This window comes from Lathyrus oleraceus, chromosome 5 (assembly GCF_024323335.1).
Source record: "Lathyrus oleraceus cultivar Zhongwan6 chromosome 5, CAAS_Psat_ZW6_1.0, whole genome shotgun sequence".
Lineage (NCBI taxonomy): Eukaryota > Viridiplantae > Streptophyta > Magnoliopsida > Fabales > Fabaceae > Lathyrus > Lathyrus oleraceus.
The window spans coordinates 19097289-19117151 of NC_066583.1; positions in this window are offsets into that span (position 1 = coordinate 19097289).

Here is a 19863-nt window from a genome sequence, read left to right on the forward strand (position 1 = left end):
CTTTCCAACGGTTATACGTATGATGATTTTGGTTAGAATTTGTTCTTCACGTGTTCTTGAGCTTGCTGGGAAATTCTGGAACGAAAATGATGATGAGCTCGTGTTTGATCCGTCTCAATGCATTGCCAAGTTTGAATGGTGTTTAGCGCCAAATTCTGACCAATTACACGCTGCCAGCGAAAAAATGAAAACGCTGCGTTTTGCATCCGGCCAGGCTTAATTACAACTTTGCCATTAAATCATTTTAATTAAATAAAACACTTAATAATTATTTAATAATTCATTTAAATCTTAGAAAATTCATAAAAAAATATTGACTAGTCCAAAAATTATGAGAGTTTTTTTTGTTAGTTCCCAATTTTTCTCTAGTTTTTTATGAGCATGGTTTTACAAGTTGTGCATGGTGAATTGTTGACTTGGCCTATAGAACTTTGACTTGTGTGTATTTTTTACATGTTTTACCATTTTCATTGTGAAATGCTCATACATTAAAAGAAATGCCTGAAATTGTTTGAGCTCATTCTAGACATGTTGATGGTGATTTAAATAAAAAGTTTGTAATTTTTGGATACCTGAGGAGTGAGATATGATTTTTTGAATCTAGGTGTGACAATTTGTGTCACACCTAGCTAGGTCAACTTCATGAATTTATTTGCATGACCTATGATTGTTGGATTGGATTGAAATTTTGCATGGATGATCATTGATATGTTGAGATGTCATGAGAAATTTTCTGGATTTTTCTATGGCATTTTCCATTTGATTGATAATTTTCTTCACTGTTGATTCATTATGCAACCTTGTGTGACACATGTTTGTATATCTTGTGTGAAATTCTCATATGGTTTTGGATGAAGATGAAATTTGGTATGCTGATTGTAGACACCTTGTCGGACATCACTGTTTTGGTCCCATTCATTTCTAATATGTTTTCACTGATTTATGAATTTTTGAAGTGAATGCTTGGGTTGATGCTTTGAATTGGCTTGTGTAAACTTGTCTGGACTTCCTGATTTTTATTGACCTAGTTCCTTTTGTCCAATTGAGCTGAAAATTGACATGCTATACCTTGAATATGTCCTGTTTAGGTGTGAATTATTTGAGGATTTTTGGAATTATTTTGGTATGCTTTTGATGGAATTCATTCTGTTTGGACATTGGATGTTGCATTTGACCTAGTTTGACTTGTTTTGGTCATGAAATGAATATGGTGAATGATATGAGTATGGGATCAATTGCATTTGCTTTCTATTTGTGTTAATTTGATTTTGGTTGAGAATTGTTTGCTGTTTAGAATTTTTTCTCCCTTTTGGACCCTAGGCTTGGCCTAGTGGTCCAGTTTCTCACATTTGGTTTGACTTTTCAGGATGAAATGCATAATGCTCAAGGAGAATGCTTCAAGTCAATTAAATTGAGATTGTTGGATGTTTTGAACTAATTTGACTTTGTTTTGTAGGTTGTGAAGCTTGAGCTTGAGCTTATAGCTTGCACTTGTGTGCATTAAACTGTGTTGTTTGTACAGATTAACTGATTAACATTTGCTGTTTACTGTTGGTCTGTCTGAGTACTGATGATACTTGATTGATTTCAGGTACATTTAGTCGCTTACAGTTCTTTAAGAACTTGCTTGCAGCTGCTTGGTTTTTAGACCAGTTGAGGTAGACTCTCTATACTTCATGTAGTCTGGAAGACCTGGCCTGTTACTTGGCCAGGCAACTGTCTGAAGTCCCCCTTTCGGGGCAATGTTTGTGATTGTTTAACTTTGTCCCCAAGCAGGTAAAGACCTTGATTAAGGCAATTGGTGGATCATAGAGATATGCAATCTATCTCCCACTATTTTGTGAGTCGTCCCTCTGCTCACACTACTTGTGTTTGATGCATTGGGACACAAACCCAAGATCTTGTACTTTGTACAGTTGTGTCAGAGTCCTTGAGCGTAGAAGGGTCCCTCCATTCTGGACCCACGCTCCCTTGTCTAAAGCTCTCCCTGGTCAGGGATAAGAGCTGTGAAGTCTAATCTTCACTCACCTTTCATCTGCTTCACCTTAGCCTCGTAATGGCAAGGTTAAGAGCGACACTACCCTTGTACAGATGACTTGCCTAGGCAGTCAAACCCATTGTTTGAGCCCACTTGACTGGTTATAGTGTGTGCTTTGTGAATATTTGTTTGCTCTGTTTGCTTGTATGCTCGTATGCTTGCTTTCTTCCTGGATAGGATTAGCTTGCAGTTGTGCAAGTAGGTAGAAACCTCAACTTAGGGTTAATGATGCATGACAACACTAGGCTCGAGTACAGCTCCCTGGTAGTGTGTCTTCCCTTGGTTTCTGGCTAGAACTTTTTTCCCTTTCAGGGGAACTACATCGCCCTGATCCTCGTTCCAGACGAGGTATGTAGGCAGGAGGTCGTGCGAGGTCTCTCCGGGCACTTTTTTTCTTTTTGTGTATGTGTTTGTCATCTGTTTGTGTATCAGGATATGGACGTAAGCCCAGCGATTGGCTGTACGTATCATGATTGTGTTTGTTTGGTTCGGATGCTGACGTAATTCCATCGAGTGGTTGTCGGGCTCCACGTTTGCCATCTGTTTGTGTGTTTTATGTTGTTTGGCGTGCGTAAGCCGAACTACAGTGGCTCTGATTCTCGTTCCAGACGAGATATGTAGGCATAGGATGCGATGTCCTATCGAGCTCCCTTCTGTTAACCCCACCTGCGTTCCCTGTGTGTGTGTGTGATGTTTTAGCAACCTTTTCTTTCTTTTAGAACGTGGATCCCGTCGAGTACGACGGACGTGAGGGGTGCTAATACCTTCCCCTTGCGTAACCGACTCCCTTACCCTTTCTCTTTGGTCGCGAGACCATTTCCTTTCCAGGTTTCTCTGAGCGTTTCCTTTCCCTATCTTGGGATAAATAACGCGCAGTGGCGGCTCTGTGTTGTGTTTTCTTTTTTAGCTCGCCGGTTGTTTTTCGCGGATGCGACAGTTTCCATGCTAGTTCACTGGCGCATGCTACTGAAAAATGTATGGCCCTCAAATTCAATGTGCAAGAGCTGCTCGATAGTAAGATTATTTCCTTCACTCCTGAAAAGCCAAACATGAAAGATAATCATTACCGAGGCACGTCGGTCCAACTATCAATGTCATTGAAGGTTTAAAGGAAAACATCCTGATAAAGAGGGTGGACCAAGTAAAAACCCATAAGATCAAGATACGGGAAATATTGATTGGCTACGAGTTGTTCGAAGAATTGCATGCTAAATGTGAGGTTTGTCTGCTCAATCCAGATAAATGTGGAAATATGAAAAGGTGTCTTCAACAAATGATAGATCAAGGTTTGGTCCAAATCAGATACTCAAGGAAGGTAGAGGATATTTCAGCTATAGAATCCCAGGAGGAAAGCTCCTACATAGTTTCAAATACCCTTCCAAGCCTTGGAAGTTATGGCGGTCAGACGAAAACAAGATGTTCTAAAGAAGGAAAAGTCATTCTCATCATGGGGAAGGATTTAATATTTAATCAAGAAGGGAGATACAACAGGCTGGGGAAAAATGTTGGAAATAACTGAGAAGAAGGATTGGTTCGGGCTGGGTTACAAACCGGCTAATGAAGTGGTTCAGAAGATTCATCATAAGAAGTTTTGTATCCTCCAAGAAACGTTCCATAGTGTTGGATACAGAGGTGAAGATCATGTGGATGTAGTTGAAAGAGGTGAAGGGATACCCAACTAGGTGTGTCACTTATCACCAAATATGACTTTTAACAATTGGAAGGCCATCGAGATTCCATAGATGATTTCTATTTCAAAGTAATTTACTGTTTTCTAAATAATAATAAGTCCTTTGCTCGACCCAAGGCAAATGGACAAGCTTTGTAGGGCCCCCCTTTTGTTTCAATGAGTTATTTATGTATAAAATTTCATTTTGTTTTCAAATTAAGATCTTTTTTCTTTCACTTCAAGTTTTCTTTTCAAAAATGGTAATATTCTTTTATACACTTTCATCCCTAACATTTCATTCTTAAAAAAAATTTAAAAAAAATCTCCCCCATATTGATTAATAAATGAACCTATTAAAAATGGCACTGCTATAATCCCTTACAACTTAGAATTCTCAATTAACCAAGCAGAAGAAGGCGATGGGGATGATTGTGAGCTTCCCGGAGAGTTAGCTAGATTGTTGAAGCAAGAGGAAAAATAAATTCAATCTCACCAGGAAATAGTGGATGTGATCAATCTAGGAACTAAAGAAAACAAGAAAGAGGTTAAGGTTGGCACTTCCTTAAAAGATGAAATCAAGAAAAGGTTGGTCGAGCTCCTACATGAATACGCAGATGTGATTGCTTGGTCATACCAAGATATGCCAGGACTAGATACAAACTTCGTCATACACAAGCTATCGCTTAAAACAGAGTGTCATCCAGTTAAGCAAAAATTGAGAAGAACCAGACCAGACATGTCTCTCAAGATCAGGGAAGAGGTCAGAAAGCAACTCGACGCAGGGTTCTTAGCCATTGTAAAATATCCAGAATGGGTGGCTAACATTGTGCAATTCCAAAAGAAAGATGGTAAGGTCAGAATGTTTGTGGATTATTTGGATTTGAATGGAGCAAGTCCTAAAGATGACTTTCCACTATCACGCATCGATGTATTGGTGGATAACACCGCCCAATTCTCAGTCTTCTCCTTCATGGATGGATTCTCTGGTTACAACCATATAAAAATGGACCCCATAAACATGGAGAAAACCACATTTATCACTCCTTGGGGCACCTTCTGTTATAAGGTAATACCTTTCGGATTGAAAAATGTTTAGGCAACATATCAAAGGGAAATGGTGACTCTGTTCCACGATATGATCCATAAAGAAATAGAGATATACGTTGACGATATGATTGCCAAATCACAGACCGAAGAGGATCACATATTCAACCTACAAAAGTTATTTGATCGCTTGAGGAAGTTCAAGTTACGTCTTAATCCAGCAAAGTGAACTTTTGGGTTCATATCAGGAAAGTCATTGGGGTTCATAGTCAGCCAAATGGGAATTGAAGTCGATCACGACAAAGTAAAAGCCATCCAAGAGAGGCCAACTCTAAGAACAAAAAAAGAGGTTCGTGGATTTCTAGGAAGATTGAATTACATCGCTAGGTTTATCTCATATCTTACAGCCACATGTGAACCAATCTTCAAGTTTCTCAGGAAAAATCAAGCCATCAAATGGAATGGAGGATTTCAAAAAGCCTTTGATAAAATCAAGGAATATTTGTAAGAACCACCTATCTTGGTGCCACCAGTTCCAAGAAGACCACTTATAATGTACCTAACAGTGCTTGACAATTTTATGGGTTGTCTATTGGGGCAACAAGAAGAGATCGGAACAAAGGAGCACGCAATTTATTACCTAAGCAAGAAATTTACCGATTGCGAATCCTAATATTCACTCTTGGAGAAAACTTGTCGTCCTCTAGTATGGGCCACTCGACGTTGAAGACAATACATGGTGTGTCATCCTACTCTATTGATATCCAGAATGGATCCTATCAAGTATATCTTAGAAAAGCCGACAGTAACTGGGAGAATAGCCCGATTGAAGATGCTACCAACAGAGTACGACATCCAGTATGTCACACAAAAATCTATAAAAGGGAGTGTGCTAGTGTATTATCTCGCGCATCAGCCAACAGAAGATTATCAACCTACACAATTTGACTTCCCTGACGAAGATAGTATGGTAAAAAAGGATTGTCTTGGATCAGATGGAAGTTGGTGTTCGATGGTGCTTCAAACGCAATCAGACATGGAATTGGAACTGTCTTAACCTCCCTAACAAGGTATCATATTCCCTTCACAACTAGGTTATACTTTACTTGTACTAATAATATGGCAGAATATGAGGCGTGTATCATAGATATTGACGAAGCCATTGACCTGAGAATCAAGATCCTAGAGGTATATGGAGACTCAACTCTCGTCATCAATCAAATCAAGGGAGAATGGGGGACCCATAATGCTAATCTAATTCAGTACCGAGACCACGTTCGGAAGATGATCTCCTACTTTGATGAGATTACCTTCCACTATATTCCTCGGGAAGAGAATCAACTAGCAGACGCCTTGGCCATTTTGTCATCCATGTTCAAGGTCAAGTGGTAGAACGAAGCACCAGCTATAAGAAATCACTATTTGGATGAGCCTACCTATTGCGTGGCCATAGAGGTAGAAGTTAATAATAAACCATGGTTTCGTGACATCAAATAATTCCTTTAGAAGCAAGAATATCCTAAAAATTCCTCCAATGGAGATAAGAAGACACTCAGAAGTTTGGCCTCCCAATCCTTCCTCAACGGGTATTCGTTCATCTTTATCTTAACAAACTATGGGTTTCTTTTCGTCATGAGTTCTAATATTTTCATCTACCAGGAACTTGTGGCCTCTCCAACTTCGGCCAAACCTGTGGCAGAAGATAGGGTCGACAATCCATCTGCCGACATTGTCTTGAATCCACAACAGCAAGCTGAGTTCCAGAGTGCCTCACCAGTGGTTCAACAAAATCCCATTTCCCCACTAAGTCTAAATCTGCCAAATGTTGTTGACGAAGGTGTGTCTGCCGACGTTCTATCTTCGAGCGAGATTAGGATTATCAAACAAAGAAACCCCGTAGAGGCCCTTCGAAAACTACAACGACTCAATCATCTTTCGATCGATGCGTCACCTCCGTCTTCTATTATGACTCCTTCCTCGGAGCTGAATGCTGAAGCCACTTTCATACTTCAACAACTGAAGGCGTCACTTTTTGAGAGCGAATTTTTACTTGCTCTTGAAACAGAAGAAGGGCTAGCCCGTGACATCTTGAAATTCCTCGACGCATTTTCCCTTTATGACCTTCCTGCCTTGATGGTCAAGTGTTTTATCGAGTTTGAGACTTTCTTCACTCAATTTGTCAAGGACCTTAACCTTCGTCAAAATGTTGACCTCCAAATCAATACGAAACTCAATAAAGTGAGGCTTGAGTGGGACTTTAGTGGAGCATGTGAGAAAAAACTCAGTGAATTTGAAGCCAAGAAAAAGGAACGCCTCTATCGACAACAAGTCTTCGACTAGCAAGTCTCGGACTACCAAACCCATATAGCCGAACTGAATAGAAAAATTGTTGATATGGAAGCATAAACGGCTTCCTTAGAGAAGGCTGAAGAGCGAAAGAGGTTTTCGACCATGAGGATCTGAAGGGGATATCCCATGGGAAAAAGCCCTCAAAATTGAGGTTAACATCAAGCAACTGCGTGGAAAGAAGGTTTCTCTAGATAATGGGATTGTTCACGAGATAACCTCTTTTGAGGATTTCAAGTCTAGATTTCCCGCCTGATTTTATTTTGTTTTCATCTTGTGAGGTCAATTGAACATTTTTATAGCGCCTTTCTAGGCCACTTAATAAATTAATTAACTTTGTCATGTTTGGATCTGGATTTCTTGTAGCATAGGTTTATATTTCTTTAAATATTTCCCATTAACTCTCAAAACCCTTTGATCCATACCGAGTTCTTGGATCTCATAAGCGTTGTTGGTGAATGTTCGGATTATCTGAAATGGTCCCTCCCATTTTGGAGACCATTTGCCTAAAGTTCGTTCTCTTCGATCCATAGGCAAGATTACTTTCCAAATGTAATCATCCACTGCAAAGGTTTTTGCTTTTACCCTTCTGTTGTATATTTTCGCCATGCGTTCTTTCTATTGTGCCAGTGTTTCCATCGCAGCCAATCTTTCTTCGTCCAAATCAACCAGTTCATCAAACATCAACTCCCAGTATTGTTTCGACTGAAGATCGTTCTGGCGTTGTGCTCTGACAGACTAAAACTCGTTTCGGCGGCAAACTCTTGCATCTTTTGTCCCACAAAAACCGAACCTTGATTTATGGTAATAGTTTCTGGGATGCCGAATCGATATATGATATGTTTCTAGATAAATTCAATCATCGCCTCCTGATCTACTTGTAAGACCCTAATTTTGACCCTAAGATCCCTCATGGCATTATATCATTGCTCATTGCATTTGCCTCAAGGATCATAGCATCTTGGCTCCTTAACCCTAGGGTTGGGACTTGTGTGAGTTTGTTTGAGACCACCAAGCATGCATACATTTTATATTATTGCTTTTCTTATTTTGTTTACTAACCAAAAGCACAAAAATATGTCACTAACATCTTTTGTTTTGAAGCTTAAGCAGTCATGTGATCCAAGGCTCCTAGGAGGCTCATATGCTCAAAGAAGGGGCTAGATGAAGATGAAAGCAAGCATGACAATGGTTCCCAAAGCTCTCAATCATCATATATGTCTCCCAAGTATCTTAATTTGTCAATTTGATCAAGATAAACCAAAGGGCTTGAGGCTTGTTTCCCAAGGAAACCCTAATTTAACTATGCATTGACTGTGCCTTGCTCATGAAGCAAACTCAACCTATGATCAAATTAAATAAAAGGAAGTTCTTTCATTCATCATTTTATGCATATATTAGTTTATGTGAGTATCCTGAATCATTCATTCATCAAGATTTGAAGTTTGGACTTGAGAAGTTGACCAGTCAAGTCATTTGACTATTTTGAAATCCACTGAGACCTAACTTTTGATGTGTTTGTCAAATGAAGATGACCCCAAGATAAAAAGTGTTCTTAAGAACCATATGAACAACTTTCATGTTCATCAAAAGTACATTTGAAATTTGGAAGGTCATTATTCATTTCAAAACATTATAGGTCATTTTGACTGAAACCCTAATTTTAGGTCAACTTCCCAAGGACCTAACTCCTTTATTTTTATTATTTTGAGGTGAGACCAATTGAATTGGAAAGCTTAAGATATCTACTTCAAATGTTATGTTGGACAAAATTTCATAATCCTAAAATCAACACATGTGATAATACAAAACATTATAGGTCACTTTGGACCAAAGCCATTGAATCTTGAAAAAGTCCAACTTCAAGTGCCCATAAATATCTCACCAAAAACCCAAATGATGCAACATTTAAGTCCAAATTTATAATATTGAAAATATCTACAACTTTAATGTTGAAGGTTTTTCCATTTGAGGCTTGCATCATTGAAACAGAAGGGCTTGAAGTTGGTCACTTTTGGCAAATGTTTCAAAGACATGTTTTGTACATCAAACTTCATGACCAGTTTTCATAAATTTCCAAACTACAAATGGATATTTTTCCAACATAGCTTTTGTTCCTTATGTCAATACCTTTCCAACCATTACTCACATGCCTATGTTTGGATTTGTTATGTATGACTTTCGAAGAAGGGAACATTTAGGCCCAAATATGGAATTCACATGAAACCTTCATGCACAAGCAATTGCCATTCAATCTGCACGTCTAAACCTTCTCCAAATCATTTCAGCTTGCATTTCCAATTGGTTTTGGGCCTCACATGCGCCTGTACTAACCCATGCATGGAGGACCCAATGATCTTGCACACGGATTCCATTCACCTTGCCTTGCATTTTCAGCTATAAATAGCATGCTTACTTCATTCATTTCTCAACCTGAAGGCGCCTAAAGCTCTGCAAAAATTGAATCCTAACCTCACACCAAAGGAATGTTGAATTTTCATTTCTCTTTTCAAGTTTGAATTTCAACAAAATCAGTTGATCTTCAATACTAATTCCTAAGCCTTGCACTCATACCATACCTCAAGATCAAGTTCCAAGCAAGAGTTTGGTTGGATCGTGCTCATCAAAGTTGCACTTCAAAGGTTTACATCTCAATTGTTTTGATCTGAATCTCCTTTATGATGTGATTTTCTTGTGTTTGTTTGGTTCTCTGAAGTCCTCGTGTGAGAGGCAAGCCAATGGTGGCTTTAATTTCATGAATTGATGCACTGCAGATTGAACACCTGGATTTTCCATCTCAGATTTCTCCTTCCATAGGGATCTTGAGGACAATCCAAGGTTACAGGGGTGATGTATATCACCCCAGCTTTAATTTGGTATAAGGCACGTGTGTTTTAGTTGAGGTTGCAAAACCTGCAACTGGTGGCCGGAATCGTTTGCTCACCGGAGAACACGGTGGTTTCCACCACCGTCCACACGTGGAACCACTATGAGCCATTGGATGGTGATTACATGATCTAATCCTGGCCATGCTTTTGTTTGACTTCTTTTAATTCATGACACTTCGTGCTTGACTCATGTACATGATGCGCGCCCGCCTCTGATCCGTTGATGATGTCCACGTCAATTAATGAGATGGATCGTGCGCTCCTGGTTTTTCCTATTTTCCTAATTTCTGTTTTATTTTCTTTAATTCCTTTTATTTTTAAAAATTCATAACTCTTTTATTTGGAATCACAAAAATATGAGACCAATTGCAAAAAATTTCTTTTAAAATCTAGTTTCATAATCTGATTTTTAATTATTTTTGTGATTCCATTTAATATTTTTTGTGAATTATTTTGTTTTTAATAGTTTTTAATTCATTTAAAATACTTTTTGATATTCAAAAATGCCAAAAATATTTTCTTAACACGTGTGGATAATGATAAGTCTATGAAAATACTCTCATCAATTTCTTAATTGATTTGAGATTTATTTGAGATTTTAATTCATTTGTGTTATATTTTAATGCTTTTAATTGATTTTAAAATAGTTTCTGTTTTCAAAAAATGTTGAAATTTTTTGTCAAACCTTGTTTGACCATGTTAGACTTATGATGATCCAATTGGACTTATCCAAGTTGATTTGAATTGGATTTGAAGTTTGACCTTACTTTGTTCATTTTATTTTATGTATTATTTTAATTCCAAAAAATACCAAAAATATGTTTGACCTTTCTTGACTTCAAATCTTCATTTCACTTCTGTTTACCAATGGTTGATGATGATTCCATTCACATTTGACCATTATGCTTTGGTTATGTCATTTGAATTCTTCCTTATCCATTCCATTTTCTTATTCATCTTCTTCTTTTTATTTTGACCAATGAGTTAATGATTTGTGGTTAGCCTTGACATATGAGAGGCTTAACCTTCTTTGATTCAAATCAAATTCAACTTGATCAAAGATCAAGTGAATTGCTTTGTGTACAAGATAGGTTGCTTCTTGGTCAAGCAAAAAACCTAAAATCCATACGAGGTCGTTCTTCTTTTCTTTTGGCATGGCAAGTTGTAGGAGCTTGGCTTACTAGTCATGATCTCTAACTTGTGTTTATTTTCCTATAGTTTTATTGACCGGCCTCAGATAGGTGCGACTACTACATTAGTCCACTTACGATTGCTTAATATAGCGCTAAATTGCCTTATGACACACTAACATTAACTACTAACACTAACTTTAATTCAAGCATTTAATTCTTGCAATTTACTTTAATGCAATTTAATTTCTTGCTCATTTATTCATATTGTCTTTTCCCTTTGCTCATTTGAGCTCATATTTATGTTTATGCCATTTTCCTTTTGCTCACTTGAGCACATTATTGTGTAAATATATTGTTGCTTTGTGCTTGTTTTTTTATGATTGTTTGTGTGAACCCAATGCAAAAGGGAGAAAGGACTTAGAATTAGGACCTCCCATATGCTTAATGGAGTTCAAGAGCAACTAGGTCTCATGCCTTTAGAATTCTAAAAATGATTGAAGAGCAACTAGGCCTCATGCCTTTAGAATGCTTAAATCTTGAAGTTGACTTGAAAGGACCCCTAATCTAAACTCTCTCTCTGTCCATTCCTCTTATTGCATTGTGAACTTTTTGATTGTTTGTTCTTGTGTGATAGGGATTTCAAATTTGAGATAGATAGAAGGACCATTGTCATAAGCATCCAAGTTAAAAGAGACAAGCCAATTGGAAGATCCTAGGAGCTTGATTGAATATTTGATTGATTGCTTGAGTTAATTGCTAAGTCCAAAGGAAAGGAGAATCTTGGATCATCTTTATGATCTCAAGAAAGGAACTCCAAGGGGTTTATTCTCTTCTCTTATATTTTCATGTTTAGGACTAGCCCTTCTCTTCTTCTCTCCACTCTAACCCAAGCCAAACTCATTTTTGTGCAAACATTGACATTGTTTTCAAAACTAGAAACCTAGGAACTATGCCTTTGATTTTTCAAACTCTTTTCATTAATACTTATTTTGAATTGAACCTTAAGTCAACTTTAACTTCATTTTTGAATACTTCTAATTTGTAAATATAACTCACTTCAAATGAATTTTGTGGTTTCAATGGCCACCTTTGTAAAACTTTTTATAAACATTAGACATAGGTTTGAGTTATCATAGTGGTTGATGTAAACCTCACCTTATCCTTAGTGATTGGACTATAAGTCTTCCATACTTATTATAGGGTGGATCCCTCACTAGTATGTTGAAGCTCTCCTCACATGGTGGATTGTTGGTTTAGGTTGAGTTTTCTCCCTTTGATAACAAAAGACCTTAAGGTTTTTGATCAAATCAATTCACCAACTTATTTTGAGATTTTTACCCCGAACTACGAGATTTTGATCCTACCTTTGTGATGGTACGTAGGCAATGGGTTTATCCATTCAAACAACAAATTGTAAATAATATGTATATTCTTTTCTCATCTCCCCAATCATGTTTGCACAAATATTTTCACAGATACCAACCTACCATACAACTTTGCAAAAAGGGCTCCCTTAGAGTACTAAGGATGTTTTGGGTGCGTAAAACCTTCCCATTGCATAACCAATCCCCTTACCCAGATCTCTGACATTTTTATTAGTTTTTTATTTGATAAAACTTCTCGGTTTTTGTTCGCTTTCTAACCTTTCCTTTGGATAAATAGAAGTGTGGTGGCGACTCGAATTGTATGATTTACTTTTGATTTAGTCAATAAATCTAAAGGTAACGAATACCCCGCTACAGAAAAGTGGCGACTCTGCTGGGGAGAAAGCTCTTCCTAGTGGGTTTAGCCTACTTTTTGCCTTTGTTGTATTGTATGTTTATATTTATTTGTGACATATTTTTGTGCAAATTTGGGATGACTGTATTGTTTGTAATGTATGAATTGCTTGATATATTCAATTGCTTATGTGCTTGGTGGTCTTTGTCATACCCCAATTTTGTCCCTACCCCGATACAATTTTCATCTGATCCATGACCTTACTGCACATGCATACATTCATTATTTCTAAAATAAAAAAAAAAAATTGGGTAACCGGTTACCCTAATCAGGGTAACCGATTACCCAGACCAAAAACTGAATTTTTGGCCATTTTGGGACTGTGTAACCGGTTACCCTAATCAAGGTAATCGACTACACCTGTGTAGACAACAGAAATAGCTCTGTTTTTTACCCAAAGGACCTTTTGGTTCACCCACTTCAACCCCTTTGCTTCCCCTATAAATAGATCACTATCCCCACTTATTTTTCAAGCTTGAAAGCCACAAAACCTCTGCCCAAATCACCTTTAAAGCTCCCTCTTTTCAACCTAAACCCTAACTCATCCAAACCCTCTTTTCTTCTTTGAACCACCCAACCACCATGTAAAAATCCACAATCTCCACACAACAAAAACAATAGCAAACTTGTGACCTTCACTTACATAATCATTCACCATCACCATATAAACATACACCTTCCTTCTTTTCCATTTTTCTACCACAACAACCATAACCACCCTCTTCCAAGCTTTTTGCTTCATTCTCAAACCCAAACACAACAATAACCTAGTTTTGACACCACACTCTTGGTATTATTTTGGAATCAAACTCCTTAACATTTTTTGGTTTTGTTTTATGTTTGAAAATGAGTTTTTACTCTTGGGTTGTATTTTGAGAGAGATTTGAGCCAACTTTGTGACAAGTGTTTTTGTTTGGTTTACACCCTTTTGGGGATTTTTTGCTCTTACTACTTTTTATCCACCATTTTTTTGCTCTTACTACTTTTTATCCACCATTCTTTATCTTGTGATTTAATTTTATGTCATTACCTTGTAATTTGCATTCAAGTACTCATTATCATCATCATTGTACAAACTCATCATGGATGTATATTTACTTCTTATTTATTTTATTGTCATCATACATTAAAAATAACAAAAACATGATAAAATGATAAAGACCAAAAATATTCACTCCACTCTTAATCAACTTGGACTTAAAGGATTTCATCTTAGGACCTTTGCTTGGAGGCCTTCCTTTACTCTTTGTGATACTTTGTAAATATTGGATTTTCATCCGTAACTTATATGCATGTTGTAAGAATGGCATCATGGCACCACCTTAGGGGGACATGTTTGTAAGATCATTATCCTTTGTTTAGCTTAGGTCACTTTAGCACACAAAAGGTTTTCTCTTGGGCTACCTTACAATAAGACTCTTTAATTTCTTGTTGGTTACTTTGCATTCACGTTGCATAAGCTAAAATTCATAAGCAAACTCATTTCGAGACCATTTTCATAATTCAATTCATATGCACATGTAAATACAAACCTCAGTCGATATCGAGTGCGCCTTTTCCAAATCAATTCAAAACACCTTTGTAAGTCGATTACTTGTAAAAGTATCGCCATCAACCTCACATAGCTTACTCTTGGGCTTTCTTACAATGAGACCTATTCGATTTTTATCGAGTAGAAGAGCAATACACTAAATAAATTCACTTCATTCAAAACACAAATCTAAAACCTCGATCCAACGTCGAGTATTTTCTCTCAAACTCAATTGAAATACCCTGATTAAATCAAAATAAGCTAAATGAAAAGGGAGTCGACTTTGTGTTTTCAACATCACTCCTCAATTGGATGAATACGAGTTTTCTTACTCGGTCAGTCGAACAGTTGTCATTTCTCCGCAAACATACAACTTAATCAAACCACTTTCATAACAATTTATGCGAAAAGGGAGATGGTCTCGAGTCTTCGATTCCTCTCCTCAAATGCTTGGATATGAGTTGTTTTACTCATTCATTCAAGTATTTGTCGTTCATACTAAAATACGTCAATCTTAAATAGATAGTGGTTTAGAGTCTTCTATTCTCTTTCTCGGTTATTAGGATACGAGTTGTCTTACTCGATTATCCGAGTATTCGTCATCCATTCAAAATAACTTAAATATTATCAAACCCTTTCTATAATTAAGGATGAAAAAGAAAATGGATTAGAGTCTTTTATTCCCTTTCCCGACTATTGGGATACGAGTTGTCTTACTCGACTATCCGAGTAATCGTCATCCAACCAAAAACATCTCAACCCATCAAAACATCCAACATATTAATCCAACTTGTCACCTCTATGTGATCAAAACTCTTTTCAGAAAGAACACCGTCTAAATCCTTTCTAATACGCACAACAAACTAGTGCTTAAGCCTCCGCCGAGAGTAGACAAGCCAGCATTTAGCCTTTAAAACGCGATCTAAAACAGTTGTTCAATAAAAGACACCAACCAACCGTAGTTCCCCGAACTACGAATGCTCTAATTTCCTTATTTAAGGATACGTAGGCAGGAGATTGTTGTATCTTCGCGAGCACACTAATAAAACACCTCCCCTTATTCCTTTCTGAGGTTCTCATCCATTTCTATTTTTAATATTTTATAACCCAAAGATAACAAACAAACACAAATTAACACACGAAATACATATTAGAACTAAAAGGTTCCCGTTGAGTACAACGAACGTAAGGGGTGCTAATACCTTCCCCTTACGTAATCCACTCCCGAACCCGAATATGGTTGCGACGACCATTATTCCATTTCCTAAAGGTTTTATCGATATTTTCCTATCCCTTTATTGGGATAAATAAAGTTCGGTGGCGACTCTGTTCGAACTAATTTTTCCGCGACCATCGCGAGGGATCGTATTTTTCGAGATGCGACAGTCTCTTGTGAGATGAGTTCTATACCTGAACTCGAGTGCACTTATGTTAGGAAAATGGCATAGTCTTGTTGACTTGTGTGGAGTTATTTCTTAGCAAGTTGACTTGCAAGCCCATTCACTTGGTGGAGGTCTTATTAGGATCAATAATGTCACACAAGTAGTCGTGGTTAGGCATTACTCTTTCCAATATATACCTTAGAAGCCAAGAACCTTAGATTACCTAGCCCATCTTGGCATATTTTAGGACGTAGTGCGAAGGTCGTTCAAGTGTCAGATTTGATACGATTGTTACGCGATACTACACTCATAAGAGTCTCTCTTGAGAATATTTTTGGAATACGAGTAGTCGTTTATCCGATAATATCCGAAAGATAAGATGATGACTATGGGAACCCCTTTTAGAACATGATTGTCAGGTTTAACCATAGTACACTCCCTTTGGGTGGTTCTTAACCGAGACTCCATGCTCGTGACTTGCAACAAACCCTTGATTCGCGGTTGATCCGTTCTCGTATATCCTTAATATCAATGGAACTTGGGTGTTGATAAGGTGTAAACCATAATCCACCAAAATGGATGATTGATATTGAGGATGACTTGATCCATCCCGTGACCTTTGTGTGGCGTGACTTGCTTGATCTTTGAGTGTGATTGTTGCATTCATGCATTCATGCATCCATTTGCAGCCATATCATCAACAAGAAAATTTTCAAGGAACTTAAGAGGTCTATTTGCAAATTTTCAGACATGGATAAGCAAAGAAGGAATACGAAGAAGTACAGTTTCAGACAACCCGACTTGAAAGAGTTAAGGAGTTTGACATCTTATGTATTAGATCCCTTGGAGACAACCATTGTTAAGGAGTTTGACATCCTATGTACAGTTTCAGACAACGATTGTGTGTTAATCTTGTTTGTTGGTTTGTTATTTTTATTCTGTTATTATTATTCTGTCATAATTATTGTATTGTGATTTATTGACTATGTCTTATTTGGGGTTCTCTGGTTGGTGGTACTTTGTGAGATAGGCTCTCTACCCGAGTCTGAGAAAAACCGTAAGTTTAAGTTGGTGGTTGCATAGTGGATGCCCACAAGGAGTCTTCCTTGTTGGGAAGATACGAAGACCCCGCCTAGAGGAGATTCTCTTGAGATATTATTGTCCGACGAGTCTTCGTCACAAAGATAGTATTTTCAAGTTGGATCAATGACTCTAGGGACCTTTTAACCCACTCTATCCAGCGGTTATGTAGTATTAACCTACGAAGTTTCAAACTTATTAGGTTAATACAAAAGCCCCAATCAGATGAGATCCCTTAGACGTATTACTATCTTACAATAATATTTCCAACCTCGGTCTATGACTCTGAGAACCTTGTTAGAACCCTGGACTCGAGAGTCCTATAGTAGAATCCTCATGGAGTTTTCCTTGTGGGGATAATACAAAGACCTCACCTAGACGAGATCTTCTTAAGGATACTATTGTCCGACGAGTCTTCGTCACGGCAATGACGTCCTCAAGAAATATCCATGACTCTGGGAACCTAACAATTGTAGAGCCTACCCCTGGGGTTACATTAACCAGAGATACTCGTTATTTACCCGTTATTCTGATCTATCTGAAAACACTTTGAACCTATGATCCTGAACATGTCACTACAACCACACACATATCATTGCATCTGCAATCGTCATGCATTACATATCATTTTTCACACAAAATATATACAAAAAACTCATCCATCCTTCGTCCATAACCTACAGTTGATTTCCCGACACTTATATCAGACTTAAAGTAGCTCTTGAAAAACCATGGATCCATTGGAGCAAAATCACATTGCATTAATAGGAGATGTTGACTCGATGAAAAACCAGATAGACCAACTTGTGGACGCTATGATAGCTTTAGAAAAGAGGGAGGACAACATTCAGCAGACTGCAGTCCTAGAGAATGTTATTCCAGTTCCAGTAAATGGTCCTACCCAACCTCAGCTTGTGCGAACCCCAGTTAATAACTCTATTGTACAAGAACGTCATGTTGTTCAAGATCCCTCACGTCAGGATGCTGTTGAGTATCACAGTTTTGCATTCTCTGTGCCAGATTCACATGGAACAAGCCTGGGGGTTAATACTGAACGACCACAAGATAATGAGATTGCTAAAAGATGTCGCGTGCTAGAGAAAAGACTCAAGGTCATAGAAGGACAAGATAATGTTGGACTGAATTCCTTAGGCATGTGTTTGGTATCTGACCTGGTTATACCCCCAAAATTCAAAGTACCAGAATTTGAGAAGTACAAAGGGGATGGCTGTCCAAAGCACCATTTGGTGATGTTTTGTCGAAAAATGACCTCTCATGCCCACAATGATAAGTTGATGATTCACTATTTCCAGGACAGTTTGACTGGGGCATCATTAAGTTGGTACATGAAGTTAGAAAGGAATCATGTTCAATCATGGTTGGACCTAGCTAACACATTCTTGAAGCAATACAAATATAATATGGACATAGCTCCCGACCGCATGCAGCTAAGAGCCTTATCTCAGGAAGACAATGAATCCTTCAGAGGGTATGCCCAAAGATGGAGAGAGTTAGCGGCTTGCATTGAGCCACCACTCTTAGACAAAGAATTGATGGAATTATTCAGGGACACCCTGCAAAGTCCATACTTTGAAAGGATGATTAGCAACACAGCATCAGACTTTGCTAACTTAGTGACAATTGGAGAACGCATCGAGAGTGCCCTAAAAAGTGGAAGAATCCAAAGCGCCTTGAGCAACCAAGCTAGTAAGACAGAATCCCTCAGTGATTCCCAAAAGGAAGAAGATGATGAAACAAATGCAGTCATGGCAGATGTTGGGTATTCTAACGATGCACCAGCCATACCTTATGGTTCTTCACCTTCTCAGCAATCACCATTTCCAACACCACATTATCCTTATAGGCAATCGACAAGGCCTAGAGCACCATTCAAGCAACGATAGACTGTTCCTTATACAAATCAAAGACCTCGTGGTCAAGGATATCAGAATCAACAGCTGAACCAGCATAGGCCTCGAAACAATCTGGAAAGAAGGAATGCTCCTCTCGATCCAATTCTTATGTCATATAGTCAACTTCTGCCATATCTGATTCAAAGCTCGCTGTTGGAGCTCAAGTCTCTCAGGCCATTGTCAGAACCATACCCACCTGGATATGATCCTGATGTGCAATGTGGATATCATGCCGGAACAATAGGGCATTCAACTAAAGATTGCAATGCTTTCAAGGCTAAAGTGCAACAATTGATCGACAAAAGGTACATATCATTTTCAGAAGGAAGCCTGTTGGTGCACGTTAACCTCTCGTCAGAATAAGTTCAAAGATTTCATAGAGTATCTCCTAATGCCAGTAGTTCAGACAGGAAGACATCCTCAACACTGGCAATCGTTGGACTGATTTGTTTCTATTTTTGCATTTGTAGTTTCTTTGTTGTTAAAAGTTGCTTGTGTTTAAACATTGTTGTTTTTAATGGTAATATTGATGAAGTAATTATGCATGTTTTGAATTAATTATCTCGCATCCGCTCATTTTTCTTCTCTTATATCAAAAACAAAAATACATCAGTGTTTCTCCCATTCACTTTTCTTTACCATAACTTTTGTTTTAGCAAAGATTTGAGGGAGGATGACGAAAACAAGATACCCATAATTGTTGACTATATGCTTTCAGATAAAATCCTGCTGATGATGTACAGGCATTGTTTCAAATCCCCAAACACTGGAGAGATAAGGAGTTAATCACTAGTCAACCACTTCGAGCCTAGAAGTAGGAGTTTCTTTCGGATCTAAAAAACCTTACATTAAACCTGGGGCAGGGTAGTCTTCAGTTAATCTAACTACACATTCGGATTACAAGACGAAATATCCTGTCTGAGGATCAACCACATGATATTCTTCGCACACATCCTGAAGTGTTGAAGGAACCTTGCAAAATCCAAAGGTTATGTTGGATTGTTCTTCAAATGACAAATGACTTGGCAGTCACAATTCTAAAAAATAAAATGAAAAAAGC